Below are 14,063 nucleotides of genomic sequence, written 5' to 3'. Positions count from 1 at the left end.
GCTGGATTTGTGTGTTTTCTTACCCCCTCACCATAGTTTGTCAAATGTTTAAACAACTGAACTTATATTCAAGGTTTGTTTCTCTTCATATGTTTTACTGGTTTACATTTGTCTCAGCAACCTGTTGAATGATTCTTCTGCTTTCAAAACAAAATGACAACAGGATGAATGCACACACTTGAAAATACAATACATGCAATGTTATGCATCATAGTGATGCAACCTCCTTTCAGTTTCATACTGCATGTCAATTGAAATCCTTACTGAAATGCACACCTTCTCAAGATTGCGCTTGACTGGCGTGTCAGGCACTCAATTACAGCTGTATTATCAAGACAATGTGTTCGTTTTGTAAAATATAGTTCCGGTCTGGTGTGGCACCCCAGCTAACGCACAACGTTGCCACAACGTTTCGTGTTAGCAGGGACTGTCTGCGGCGCGCTGGTGTGTCCCGGACTTTAGAGTAGAGAGACAGTTCAACTGCAAGTATGAGCGGCAGAAACGGATATTGCCTTCCCTTTAAGTAGAGCGTCAGGGACAGCCTCCCTGGCTTACGGCCATACTAGCCTGAATACGCCCGATCTCGTCCGATCTCGGAAGCTAAGCAGGCTCCGGCCTGGTCAGTACTTGGATGGGAGACCGCCTGGGAATACCAGGTGCTGTAAGCTTTTGCATCTTTTACACACCAGAGGGCGACAAATCACGAGTTTTAACTTTGGATACACGCAATTTCATCATTATTTCAGATTTGACTTCCCCAAATACACAGGCATACAATAGATCTTGTTCTCCAACGTAAACGGTCCCTAGTAACTAGGGTACATTCGTAAATAAATTGAGCATCATGGCTAGAAGTGACTAAATGTTGCCTAATCTTTCTCATCGAGAAATGACACAATTACAGCAACACAAAAAGGAACTCCACCGGACAAAGTTCAGTGCTCACAAGGAGCCTCATTCAACACACACGGTTCCATTCCCATTCATGCAAAGCACGAAAGTGTAAAACTTGGGAACATACTTGAGAGCAAAGATCACATTCAATCTCATTCAAGGCACGGATGTGAATGCAACGGGATGAAATTACTGAAATGATGCCTGCCCTCGAACTGTGATGATGGACTACCCGACTCGCCAATAATATTGGGTTCTGGTGTATTGAAATACAGGAGCTGCTGGATTTGTGTGTTTTCTTACCCCCTCACCATAGTTTGTCAAATGTTTAAACAACTGAACTTATATTCAAGGTTTGATTCTCTTCATATGTTTTACTGGTTTACATTTGTCTCAGCAACCTGTTGAATGATTCTTCTGCTTTCAAAACAAAATGACAACAGGATGAATGCACACACTTGAAAATACAATACATGCAATGTTATGCATCATAGTGATGCAACCTCCTTTCAGTTTCATACTGCATGTCAATTGAAATCCTTACTGAAATGCACACCTTCTCAAGATTGCGCTTGACTGGCGTGTCAGGCACTCAATTACAGCTGTTTTATCAAGACAATGTGTTCGTTTTGTAATATATAGTTCCGGTCTGGTGTGGCACCCCAGCTAACGCACAACGTTGCCACAATGTGGCATGTAAGCAGGGACTGTCTGCGGCGCGCTGGTGTGTCCCGGGCTTTAGAGTAGAGAGACAGTTCAACTGTAAGTATGAACGGCAGAAACGGATATTGCCTTCCCTTTAAGTAGAGCGTCAGGGACAGCCTCCCTGGCTTACGGCCATACTAGCCTGAATACGCCCGATCTCGTCTGATCTCGGAAGCTAAGCAGGCTCGGGCCTGGTCAGTACTTGGATGGGAGACCGCCTGGGAATACCAGGTGCTGTAAGCTTTTGCATCTTTTACACACCAGAGGGCGACAAATCACGAGTTTTAACTTTGGATACACGCAATTTCATCATTATTTCAGATTTGACTTCCCCAAATACACAGGCATCCAATAGATCTTGTTCTCCAACGTAAACGGTCCGTAGTAACTAGGGTACATTCGTAAATAAATTGAGCATCATGGCTAGAAGTGACTAAATGTTGCCTAATCTTTCTCATCGAGAAATGACACAATTACAGCAACACAAAAAGGAACTCCACCGGACAAAGTTCAGTGCTCACAAGGAGCCTCATTCAACACACACGGTTCCATTCCCATTCATGCAAAGCACGAAAGTGTAAAACTTGGGAACATACTTGAGAGCAAAGATCACATTCAATCTCATTCAAGGCACGGATGTGAATGCAACGGGATGAAATTACTGAAATGATGCCTGCCCTCGAACCCGGATGATGGACTACCCGACTCGCCAATAATATTGGGTTCTGGTGTATTGAAATACAGGAGCTGCTGGATTTGTGTGTTTTCTTACCCCCTCACCATAGTTTGTCAAATGTTTAAACAACTGAACTTATATTCAAGGTTTGTTTCTCTTCATATGTTTTACTGGTTTACATTTGTCTCAGCAACCTGTTGAATGATTCTTCTGCTTTCAAAACAAAATGACAACAGGATGAATGCACACACTTGAAAATACAATACATGCAATGTTATGCATCATAGTGATGCAACCTCCTTTCAGTTTCATACTGCATGTCAATTGAAATCCTTACTGAAATGCACACCTTCTCAAGATTGCGCTTGACTGGCGTGTCAGGCACTCAATTACAGCTGTTTTATCAAGACAATGTGTTCGTTTTGTAAAATATAGTTCCGGTCTGGTGTGGCACCCCAGCTAACGCACAACGTTGCCACAACGTTTCGTGTTAGCAGGGACTGTCTGCGGCGCGCTGGTGTGTCCCGGACTTTAGAGTAGAGAGACAGTTCAACTGCAAGTATGAGCGGCAGAAACGGATATTGCCTTCCCTTTAAGTAGAGCGTCAGGGACAGCTTACGGCCATACTAGCCTGAATACGTCCGATCTTAGAAGCTAAGCAGGCTCGGGCCTGGTCAGTACTTGGATGGGAGACCACCTGGGAATACCAGGTGCTGTAAGCTTTTGCATCTTTTACACACCAGAGGGCGACAAATCACGAGTTTTAACTTTGGATACACGCAATTTCATTATTATTTCAGATTTGACTTCCCCAAATACACAGGCATCCAATAGATCTTGTTCTCCAACGTAAACGGTCCGTAGTAACTAGGGTACATTCGTAAATAAATTGAGCATCATGGCTAGAAGTGACTAAATGTTGCCTAATCTTTCTCATCGAGAAATGACACAATTACAGCAACACAAAAAGGAACTCCACCGGACAAAGTTCAGTGCTCACAAGGAGCCTCATTCAACACACACGGTTCCATTCCCATTCATGCAAAGCACGAAAGTGTAAAACTTGGGAACATACTTGAGAGCAAAGATCACATTCAATCTCATTCAAGGCACGGATGTGAATGCAACGGGATGAAATTACTGAAATGATGCCTGCCCTCGAACTGTGATGATGGACTACCCGACTCGCCAATAATATTGGGTTCTGGTGTATTGAAATACAGGAGCTGCTGGATTTGTGTGTTTTCTTACCCCCTCACCATAGTTTGTCAAATGTTTAAACAACTGAACTTATATTCAAGGTTTGTTTCTCTTCATATGTTTTACTGGTTTACATTTGTCTCAGCAACCTGTTGAATGATTCTTCTGCTTTCAAAACAAAATGACAACAGGATGAATGCACACACTTGAAAATACAATACATGCAATGTTATGCATCATAGTGATGCAACCTCCTTTCAGTTTCATACTGCATGTCAATTGAAATCCTTACTGAAATGCACACCTTCTCAAGATTGCGCTTGACTGGCGTGTCAGGCACTCAATTACAGCTGTATTATCAAGACAATGTGTTCGTTTTGTAAAATATAGTTCCGGTCTGGTGTGGCACCCCAGCTAACGCACAATGTTGCCACAACGTTTCGTGTTAGCAGGGACTGTCTGCGGCGCGCTGGTGTGTCCCGGACTTTAGAGTAGAGAGACAGTTCAACTGCAAGTATGAGCGGCAGAAACGGATATTGCCTTCCCTTTAAGTAGAGCGTCAGGGACAGCTTACGGCCATACTAGCCTGAATACGTCCGATCTCAGAAGCTAAGCAGGCTCGGGCCTGGTCAGTACTTGGATGGGAGACCGCCTGGGAATACCAGGTGCTGTAAGCTTTTGCATCTTTTACACACCAGAGGGCGACAAATCACGAGTTTTAACTTTGGATACACGCAATTTCATCATTATTTCAGATTTGACTTCCCCAAATACACAGGCATACAATAGATCTTGTTCTCCAACGTAAACGGTCCCTATTAACTAGTGTACATTTGTAAATAAATTGAGCATCATGGCTAGAAGTGACTAAATGTTGCCTAATCTTTCTCATCGAGAAATGACACAATTACAGCAACACAAAAAGGAACTCCACCGGACAAAGTTCAGTGCTCACAAGGAGCCTCATTCAACACACACAGTTCCATTCCCATTCATACAAAGCACGAAAGTGTAAAACTTGGGAACATACTTGAGAGCAAAGATCACATTCAATCTCATTCAAGGCACGGATGTGAATGCAACGGGATGAAATTACTGAAATGATGCCTGCCCTCGAACTGTGATGATGGACTACCCGACTCGCCAATAATATTGGGTTCTGGTGTATTGAAATACAGGAGCTGCTGGATTTGTGTGTTTTCTTACCCCCTCACCATAGTTTGTCAAATGTTTAAACAACTGAACTTATATTCAAGGTTTGTTTCTCTTCATATGTTTTACTGGTTTACATTTGTCTCAGCAACCTGTTGAATGATTCTTCTGCTTTCAAAACAAAATGACAACAGGATGAATGCACACACTTGAAAATACAATACATGCAATGTTATGCATCATAGTGATGCAACCTCCTTTCAGTTTCATACTGCATGTCAATTGAAATCCTTACTGAAATGCACAACTTCTCAAGATTGCGCTTGACTGGCGTGTCAGGCACTCAATTACAGCTGTATTATCAAGACAATGTGTTCGTTTTGTAAAATATAGTTCCGGTCTGGTGTGGCACCCCAGCTAACGCACAACGTTGCCACAACGTTTCGTGTTAGCAGGGACTGTCTGCGGCGCGCTGGTGTGTCCCGGACTTTAGAGTAGAGAGACAGTTCAACTGCAAGTATGAGCGGCAGAAACGGATATTGCCTTCCCTTTAAGTAGAGCGTAAGGGACAGCCTACCTGGCTTACGGCCATACTAGCCTGAATACGCCCGATCTGGTCCGATCTCGGAAGCTAAGCAGGCTCGGGCCTGGTCAGTACTTGGATGGGAGACCGCCTGGGAATACCAGGTGCTGTAAGCTTTTGCATCTTTTACACACCAGAGGGCGACAAATCACGAGTTTTAACTTTGGATACACGCAATTTCATCATTATTTCAGATTTGACTTCCCCAAATACACAGGCATACAATAGATCTTGTTCTCCAACGTAAACGGTCCCTATTAACTAGTGTACATTTGTAAATAAATTGAGCATCATGGCTAGAAGTGACTAAATGTTGCCTAATCTTTCTCATCGAGAAATGACACAATTACAGCAACACAAAAAGGAACTCCACCGGACAAAGTTCAGTGCTCACAAGGAGCCTCATTCAACACACACGGTTCCATTCCCATTCATACAAAGCACGAAAGTGTAAAACTTGGGAACATACTTGAGAGCAAAGATCACATTCAATCTCATTCAAGGCACGGATGTGAATGCAACGGGATGAAATTACTGAAATGATGCCTGCCCTCGAACTGTGATGATGGACTACCCGACTCGCCAATAATATTGGGTTCTGGTGTATTGAAATACAGGAGCTGCTGGATTTGTGTGTTTTCTTACCCCCTCACCATAGTTTGTCAAATGTTTAAACAACTGAACTTATATTCAAGGTTTGTTTCTCTTCATATGTTTTACTGGTTTACATTTGTCTCAGCAACCTGTTGAATGATTCTTCTGCTTTCAAAACAAAATGACAACAGGATGAATGCACACACTTGAAAATACAATACATGCAATGTTATGCATCATAGTGATGCAACCTCCTTTCAGTTTCATACAGCATGTCAATTAAAATCCTTACTGAAATGCACACCTTCTCAAGATTGCGCTTGACTGGCGTGTCAGGCACTCAATTACAGCTGTTTTATCAAGACAATGTGTTCGTTTTGTAATATATAGTTCCGGTCTGGTGTGGCACCCCAGCTAACGCACAACGTTGCCACAATGTTGCCACAACGTGGCGTGTTAGCAGGGACTGTCTGCGGCGCGCTGGTGTGTCCCGGGCTTTAGAGTAGAGAGACAGTTCAACTGTAAGTATGAACGGCAGAAACGGATATTGCCTTCCCTATAAGTAGAGCGTCAGGGACAGCCTCCCTGGCTTACGGCCATACTAGCCTGAATACGCCCGATCTCGTCCGATCTCGGAAGCTAAGCAGGCTCGGGCCTGGTCAGTACTTGGATGGGAGACCGCCAGGGAATACCAGGTGCTGTAAGCTTTTGCATCTTTTACACACCAGAGGGCGACAAATCACGAGTTTTAACTTTGGATACACGCAATTTCATCATTATTTCAGATTTGACTTCCCCAAATACACAGGCATACAATAGATCTTGTTCTCCAACGTAAACGGTCCCTAGTAACTAGGGTACATTCGTAAATAAATTGAGCATCATGGCTAGAAGTGACTAAATGTTGCCTAATCTTTCTCATCGAGAAATGACACAATTACAGCAACACAAAAAGGAACTCCACCGGACAAAGTTCAGTGCTCACAAGGAGCCTCATTCAACACACACGGTTCCATTCCCATTCATGCAAAGCACGAAAGTGTAAAACTTGGGAACATACTTGAGAGCAAAGATCACATTCAATCTCATTCAAGGCACGGATGTGAATGCAACGGGATGAAATTACTGAAATGATGCCTGCCCTCGAACTGTGAAGATGGACTACCCGACTCGCCAATAATATTGGGTTCTGGTGTATTGAAATACAGGAGCTGCTGGATTTGTGTGTTTTCTTACCCCCTCACGATAGTTTGTCAAATGTTTAAACAACTGAACTTATATTCAAGGTTTGTTTCTCTTCATATGTTTTACTGGTTTACATTTGTCTCAGCAACCTGTTGAATGATTCTTCTGCTTTCAAAACAAAATGACAACAGGATGAATGCACACACTTGAAAATACAATACATGCAATGTTATGCATCATAGTGATGCAACCTCCTTTCAGTTTCATACTGCATGTCAATTGAAATCCTTACTGAAATGCACACCTTCTCAAGATTGCGCTTGACTGGCGTGTCAGGCACTCAATTACAGCTGTTTTATCAAGACAATGTGTTCGTTTTGTAATATATAGTTCCGGTCTGGTGTGGCACCCCAGCTAACGCACAACGTTGCCACAACGTTTCGTGTTAGCAGGGACTGTCTGCGGCGTGCTGGTGTGTCCCGGACTTTAGAGTAGAGAGACAGTTCAACTGCAAGTATGAGCGGCAGAAACGGATATTGCCTTCCCTTTAAGTAGAGCGTCAGGGACAGCCTCCCTGGCTTACGGCCATACTAGCCTGAATACGCCCGATCTCGTCTGATCTCGGAAGCTAAGCAGGCTCGGGCCTGGTCAGTACTTGGATGGGAGACCACCTGGGAATACCAGGTGCTGTAAGCTTTTGCATCTTTTACACACCAGAGGGCGACAAATCACGAGTTTTAACTTTGGATACACGCAATTTCATCATTATTTCAGATTTGACTTCCCCAAATACACAGGCATACAATAGATCTTGTTCTCCAACGTAAACGGTCCCTAGTAACTAGGGTACATTCGTAAATAAATTGAGCATCATGGCTAGAAGTGACTAAATGTTGCCTAATCTTTCTCATCGAGAAATGACACAATTACAGCAACACAAAAAGGAACTCCACCGGACAAAGTTCAGTGCTCACAAGGAGCCTCATTCAACACACACGGTTCCATTCCCATTCATGCAAAGCACGAAAGTGTAAAACTTGGGAACATACTTGAGAGCAAAGATCACATTCAATCTCATTCAAGGCACGGATGTGAATGCAACGGGATGAAATTACTGAAATGATGCCTGCCCTCGAACTGTGATGATGGACTACCCGACTCGCCAATAATATTGGGTTCTGGTGTATTGAAATACAGGAGCTGCTGGATTTGTGTGTTTTCTTACCCCCTCACCATAGTTTGTCAAATGTTTAAACAACTGAACTTATATTCAAGGTTTGTTTCTCTTCATATGTTTTACTGGTTTACATTTGTCTCAGCAACCTGTTGAATGATTCTTCTGCTTTCAAAACAAAATGACAACAGGATGAATGCACACACTTGAAAATACAATACATGCAATGTTATGCATCATAGTGATGCAACCTCCTTTCAGTTTCATACTGCATGTCAATTGAAATCCTTACTGAAATGCACACCTTCTCAAGATTGCGCTTGACTGGCGTGTCAGGCACTCAATTACAGCTGTTTTATCAAGACAATGTGTTCGTTTTGTAAAATACAGTTACGGTCTGGTGTGGCACCCCAGCTAACGCACAACGTTGCCACAACGTTTCGTGTTAGCAGGGACTGTCTGCGGCGCGCTGGTGTGTCCCGGACTTTAGAGTAGAGAGACAGTTCAACTGCAAGTATGAGCGGCAGAAACGGATATTGCCTTCCCTTTAAGTAGAGCATCAGGGACAGCCTCCCTGGCTTACGGCCGTACTAGCCTGAATACGCCTGATTTCGTCCGATCTCGGAAGCTAAGCAGGCTCGGGCCTGGTCAGTACTTGGATGGGAGACCGCCTGGGAATACCAGGTGCTGTAAGCTTTTGCACCTTTTACACACCAGAGGGCGACAAATCACGAGTTTTAACTTTGGATTCACACAATTTCATCATTATTTCAGATTTGACTTCCCCAAATACACAGGCATACAATAGATCTTGTTCTCCAACGTAAACGGTCCCTAGTAACTAGGGTACATTCGTAAATAAATTGAGCATCATGGCTAGAAGTGACTAAATGTTGCCTAATCTTTCTCTTCGAGAAATGACACAATTACAGCAACACAAAAAGGAACTCCACCGGACAAAGTTCAGTGCTCACAAGGAGCCTCATTCAACACACACGGTTCCATTCCCATTCATGCAAAGCACGAAAGTGTAAAACTTGGGAACATACTTGAGAGCAAAGATCACATTCAATCTCATTCAAGGCACGGATGTGAATGCAACGGGATGAAATTACTGAAATGATGCCTGCCCTCGAACTGTGATGATGGACTACCCGACTCGCCAATAATATTGGGTTCTGGTGTATTGAAATACAGGAGCTGCTGGATTTGTGTGTTTTCTTACCCCCTCACCATAGTTTGTCAAATGTTTAAACAACTGAACTTATATTCAAGGTTTGTTTCTCTTCATATGTTTTACTGGTTTACATTTGTCTCAGCAACCTGTTGAATGATTCTTCTGCTTTCAAAACAAAATGACAACAGGATGAATGCACACACTTGAAAATACAATACATGCAATGTTATGCATCATAGTGATGCAACCTCCTTTTAGTTTCATACTGCATGTCAATTGAAATCCTTACTGAAATGCACACCTTCTCAAGATTGCGCTTGACTGGCGTGTCAGGCACTCAATTACAGCTGTATTATCAAGACAATGTGTTCGTTTTGTAAAATATAGTTCCGGTCTGGTGTGGCACCCCAGTTAACGCACAACGTTGCCACAACGTTGCCACAACGTGGCGTGTTAGCAGGGACTGTCTGCGGCGCACTGGTGTGTCCCGGGCTTTAGAGTAGAGAGACAGTTCAACTGTAAGTATGAACGGCAGAAAAGGATATTGCCTTCCCTTTAAGTAGAGCGTCAGGGACAGCCTCCCTGGCTTACGGCCATACTAGCCTGAATACGCCCGATCTCGTCCGATCTCGGAAACTAAGCAGGCTCTGGCCTGGTCAGTACTTGGATGGGAGACCGCCTGGGAATACCAGGTGCTGTAAGCTTTTGCATCTTTTACACACCAGAGGGCGACAAATCACGAGTTTTAACTTTGGATACACGCAATTTCATCATTATTTCAGATTTGACTTCCCCAAATACACAGGCATACAATAGATCTTGTTCTCCAACGTAAACGGTCCCTAGTAACTAGGGTACATTCGTAAATAAATTGAGCATCATGGCTAGAAGTGACTAAATGTTGCCTAATCTTTCTCATCGAGAAATGACACAATTACAGCAACACAAAAAGGAACTCCACCGGACAAAGTTCAGTGCTCACAAGGAGCCTCATTCAACACACACGGTTCCATTCCCATTCATGCAAAGCACGAAAGTGTAAAACTTGGGAACATACTTGAGAGCAAAGATCACATTAAATCTCATTCAAGGCACGGATGTGAATGCAACGGGATGAAATTACTGAAATGATGCCTGCCCTCGAACTGTGATGATGGACTACCCGACTCGCCAATAATATTGGGTTCTGGTGTATTGAAATACAGGAGCTGCTGGATTTGTGTGTTTTCTTACCCCCTCACCATAGTTTGTCAAATGTTTATACAACTGAACTTATATTCAAGGTTTGTTTCTCTTCATATGTTTTACTGGTTTACATTTGTCTCAGCAACCTGTTGAATGATTCTTCTGCTTTCAAAACAAAATGACAACAGGATGAATGCACACACTTGAAAATACAATACATGCAATGTTATGCATCATAGTGATGCAACCTCCTTTCAGTTTCATACTGCATGTCAATTGAAATCCTTACTGAAATGCACACCTTCTCAAGATTGCGCTTGACTGGCGTGTCAGGCACTCAATTACAGCTGTTTTATCAAGACAATGTGTTCGTTTTGTAAAATATAGTTCCGGTCTGGTGTGGCACCCCAGCTAACGCACAACGTTGCCACAACGTTTCGTGTTAGCAGGGACTGTCTGCGGCGCGCTGGTGTGTCCCGGACTTTAGAGTAGAGAGACAGTTCAACTGCAAGTATGAGCGGCAGAAACGGATATTGCCTTCCCTTTAAGTAGAGCGTCAGGGACAGCTTCCCCGGCTTACGGCCATACTAGCCTGAATACGCCCGATCTCGTCCGATCTCGGAAGCTAAGCAGGCTCGGGCCTGGTCAGTACTTGGATGGGAGACCGCCTGGGAATACCAGGTGCTGTAAGCTTTTGCATCTTTTACACACCAGAGGGCGACAAATCACGAGTTTTAACTTTGGATACACGCAATTTCATCATTATTTCAGATTTGACTTCCCCAAATACACAGGCATACAATAGATCTTGTTCTCCAACGTAAACGGTCCCTAGTAACTAGGGTACATTCGTAAATAAATTGAGCATCATGGCTAGAAGTGACTAAATGTTGCCTAATCTTTCTCATCGAGAAATGACACAATTACAGCAACACAAAAAGGAACTCCACCGGACAAAGTTCAGTGTTCACAAGGAGCCTCATTCAACACACACGGTTCCATTCCCATTCATGCAAAGCACGAAAGTGTAAAACTTGGGAACATACTTGAGAGCAAAGATCACATTCAATCTCATTCAAGGCACGGATGTGAATGCAACGGGATGAAATTACTGAAATGATGCCTGCCCTCGAACTGTGATGATGGACTACCCGACTCGCCAATAATATTGGGTTCTGGTGTATTGAAATACAGGAGCTGCTGGATTTGTGTGTTTTCTTACCCCCTCACCATAGTTTGTCAAATGTTTAAACAACTGAACTTATATTCAAGGTTTGTTTCTCTTCATATGTTTTACTGGTTTACATTTGTCTCAGCAACCTGTTGAATGATTCTTCTGCTTTCAAAACAAAATGACAACAGGATGAATGCACACACTTGAAAATACAATACATGCAATGTTATGCATCATAGTGATGCAACCTCCTTTCAGTTTCATACTGCATGTCAATTGAAATCCTTACTGAAATGCACACCTTCTCAAGATTGCGCTTGACTGGCGTGTCAGGCACTCAATTACAGCTGTTTTATCAAGACAATGTGTTCGTTTTGTAAAATATAGTTCCGGTCTGGTGTGGCACCCCAGCTAACGCACAACGTTGCCACAACGTTTCGTGTTAGCAGGGACTGTCTGCGGCGCGCTGGTGTGTCCCGGACTTTAGAGTAGAGAGACAGTTCAACTGCAAGTATGAGCGGCAGAAACGGATATTGCCTTCCCTTTAAGTAGAGCGTCAGGGACAGCTTCCCCGGCTTACGGCCATACTAGCCTGAATACGCCCGATCTCGTCCGATCTCGGAAGCTAAGCAGGCTCGGGCCTGGTCAGTACTTGGATGGGAGACCGCCTGGGAATACCAGGTGCTGTAAGCTTTTGCATCTTTTACACACCAGAGGGCGACAAATCACGAGTTTTAACTTTGGATACACGCAATTTCATCATTATTTCAGATTTGACTTCCCCAAATACACAGGCATACAATAGATCTTGTTCTCCAACGTAAACGGTCCCTAGTAACTAGGGTACATTCGTAAATAAATTGAGCATCATGGCTAGAAGTGACTAAATGTTGCCTAATCTTTCTCATCGAGAAATGACACAATTACAGCAACACAAAAAGGAACTCCACCGGACAAAGTTCAATGTTCACAAGGAGCCTCATTCAACACACACGGTTCCATTCCCATTCATGCAAAGCACGAAAGTGTAAAACTTGGGAACATACTTGAGAGCAAAGATCACATTCAATCTCATTCAAGGCACGGATGTGAATGCAACGGGATGAAATTACTGAAATGATGCCTGCCCTCGAACTGTGATGATGGACTACCCGACTCGCCAATAATATTGGGTTCTGGTGTATTGAAATACAGGAGCTGCTGGATTTGTGTGTTTTCTTACCCCCTCACCATAGTTTGTCAAATGTTTAAACAACTGAACTTATATTCAAGGTTTGTTTCTCTTCATATGTTTTACTGGTTTACATTTGTCTCAGCAACCTGTTGAATGATTCTTCTGCTTTCAAAACAAAATGACAACAGGATGAATGCACACACTTGAAAATACAATACATGCAATGTTATGCATCATAGTGATGCAACCTCCTTTCAGTTTCATACTGCATGTCAATTGAAATCCTTACTGAAATGCACACCTTCTCAAGATTGCGCTTGACTGGCGTGTCAGGCACTCAATTACAGCTGTTTTATCAAGACAATGTGTTCGTTTTGTAAAATATAGTTCCGGTCTGGTGTGGCACCCCAGCTAACGCACAACGTTGCCACAACGTTGCCACAACGTGGCGTGTTAGCAGGGACTGTCTGCGGCGCACTGGTGTGTCCCGGGCTTTAGAGTAGAGAGACAGTTCAACTGTAAGTATGAACGGCAGAAAAGGATATTGCCTTCCCTGTAAGTAGAGCGTCAGGGACAGCCTCCCTGGCTTACGGCCATACTAGCCTGAATACGCCCGATCTCGTCCGATCTCGGAAGCTAAGCAGGCTCTGGCCTGGTCAGTACTTGGATGGGAGACCGCCTGGGAATACCAGGTGCTGTAAGCTTTTGCATCTTTTACACACCAGAGGGCGACAAATCACGAGTTTTAACTTTGGATACACGCAATTTCATCATTATTTCAGATTTGACTTCCCCAAATACACAGGCATACAATAGATCTTGTTCTCCAACGTAAACGGTCCCTAGTAACTAGGGTACATTCGTAAATAAATTGAGCATCATGGCTAGAAGTGACTAAATGTTGCCTAATCTTTCTCATCGAGAAATGACACAATTACAGCAACACAAAAAGGAACTCCACTGGACAAAGTTCAGTGCTCACAAGGAGCCTCATTCAACACACACGGTTCCATTCCCATTCATGCAAAGCACGAAAGTGTAAAACTTGGGAACATACTTGAGAGCAAAGATCACATTCAATCTCATTCAAGGCACGGATGTGAATGCAACGGGATGAAATTACTGAAATGATGCCTGCCCTCGAACTGTGATGATGGACTACCCGACTCGCCAATAATATTGGGTTCTGG

General features: G+C 43.4%; 10 non-coding genes and 2 pseudogenes across 10 annotated transcripts; all 12 read left to right on the top strand.

Moving 5' to 3' along the window:
- The first annotated feature begins 549 nt into the window (after nucleotides 1–549).
- On the top strand, nucleotides 550–668 carry LOC136720864 (5S ribosomal RNA). Its single transcript, XR_010805696.1, has one exon. It is a non-coding gene; the product is annotated as a 5S ribosomal RNA (ribosomal RNA).
- A 1,055-nt stretch (nucleotides 669–1,723) lies between these two features.
- Nucleotides 1,724–1,842, top strand: LOC136720815 (5S ribosomal RNA). Its single transcript, XR_010805652.1, has one exon. It is a non-coding gene; the product is annotated as a 5S ribosomal RNA (ribosomal RNA).
- A 1,046-nt stretch (nucleotides 1,843–2,888) lies between these two features.
- LOC136720977 (uncharacterized) lies at nucleotides 2,889–2,997 on the top strand (annotated as a pseudogene).
- A 1,046-nt stretch (nucleotides 2,998–4,043) lies between these two features.
- LOC136720976 (uncharacterized) lies at nucleotides 4,044–4,152 on the top strand (annotated as a pseudogene).
- A 1,055-nt stretch (nucleotides 4,153–5,207) lies between these two features.
- LOC136720890 (5S ribosomal RNA) lies at nucleotides 5,208–5,326 on the top strand. The gene has a single exon (XR_010805720.1). It is a non-coding gene; the product is annotated as a 5S ribosomal RNA (ribosomal RNA).
- A 1,066-nt stretch (nucleotides 5,327–6,392) lies between these two features.
- On the top strand, nucleotides 6,393–6,511 carry LOC136720835 (5S ribosomal RNA). Its single transcript, XR_010805670.1, has one exon. It is a non-coding gene; the product is annotated as a 5S ribosomal RNA (ribosomal RNA).
- Nucleotides 6,512–7,566: 1,055 nt separating this feature from the next.
- LOC136720812 (5S ribosomal RNA) lies at nucleotides 7,567–7,685 on the top strand. Its single transcript, XR_010805649.1, has one exon. It is a non-coding gene; the product is annotated as a 5S ribosomal RNA (ribosomal RNA).
- A 1,055-nt stretch (nucleotides 7,686–8,740) lies between these two features.
- On the top strand, nucleotides 8,741–8,859 carry LOC136720924 (5S ribosomal RNA). Its single transcript, XR_010805751.1, has one exon. It is a non-coding gene; the product is annotated as a 5S ribosomal RNA (ribosomal RNA).
- A 1,066-nt stretch (nucleotides 8,860–9,925) lies between these two features.
- Nucleotides 9,926–10,044, top strand: LOC136720916 (5S ribosomal RNA). Its single transcript, XR_010805744.1, has one exon. It is a non-coding gene; the product is annotated as a 5S ribosomal RNA (ribosomal RNA).
- A 1,055-nt stretch (nucleotides 10,045–11,099) lies between these two features.
- LOC136720805 (5S ribosomal RNA) lies at nucleotides 11,100–11,218 on the top strand. The gene has a single exon (XR_010805643.1). It is a non-coding gene; the product is annotated as a 5S ribosomal RNA (ribosomal RNA).
- Nucleotides 11,219–12,273: 1,055 nt separating this feature from the next.
- On the top strand, nucleotides 12,274–12,392 carry LOC136720803 (5S ribosomal RNA). The gene has a single exon (XR_010805641.1). It is a non-coding gene; the product is annotated as a 5S ribosomal RNA (ribosomal RNA).
- A 1,066-nt stretch (nucleotides 12,393–13,458) lies between these two features.
- LOC136720834 (5S ribosomal RNA) lies at nucleotides 13,459–13,577 on the top strand. The gene has a single exon (XR_010805669.1). It is a non-coding gene; the product is annotated as a 5S ribosomal RNA (ribosomal RNA).
- The last annotated feature ends 486 nt before the right edge of the window (nucleotides 13,578–14,063 follow it).

This window comes from Amia ocellicauda, unplaced genomic scaffold (assembly GCF_036373705.1).
Source record: "Amia ocellicauda isolate fAmiCal2 unplaced genomic scaffold, fAmiCal2.hap1 HAP1_SCAFFOLD_109, whole genome shotgun sequence".
Taxonomy (NCBI): domain Eukaryota; kingdom Metazoa; phylum Chordata; class Actinopteri; order Amiiformes; family Amiidae; genus Amia; species Amia ocellicauda.
This window is presented reverse-complemented; position numbering and strand designations above follow the sequence as displayed.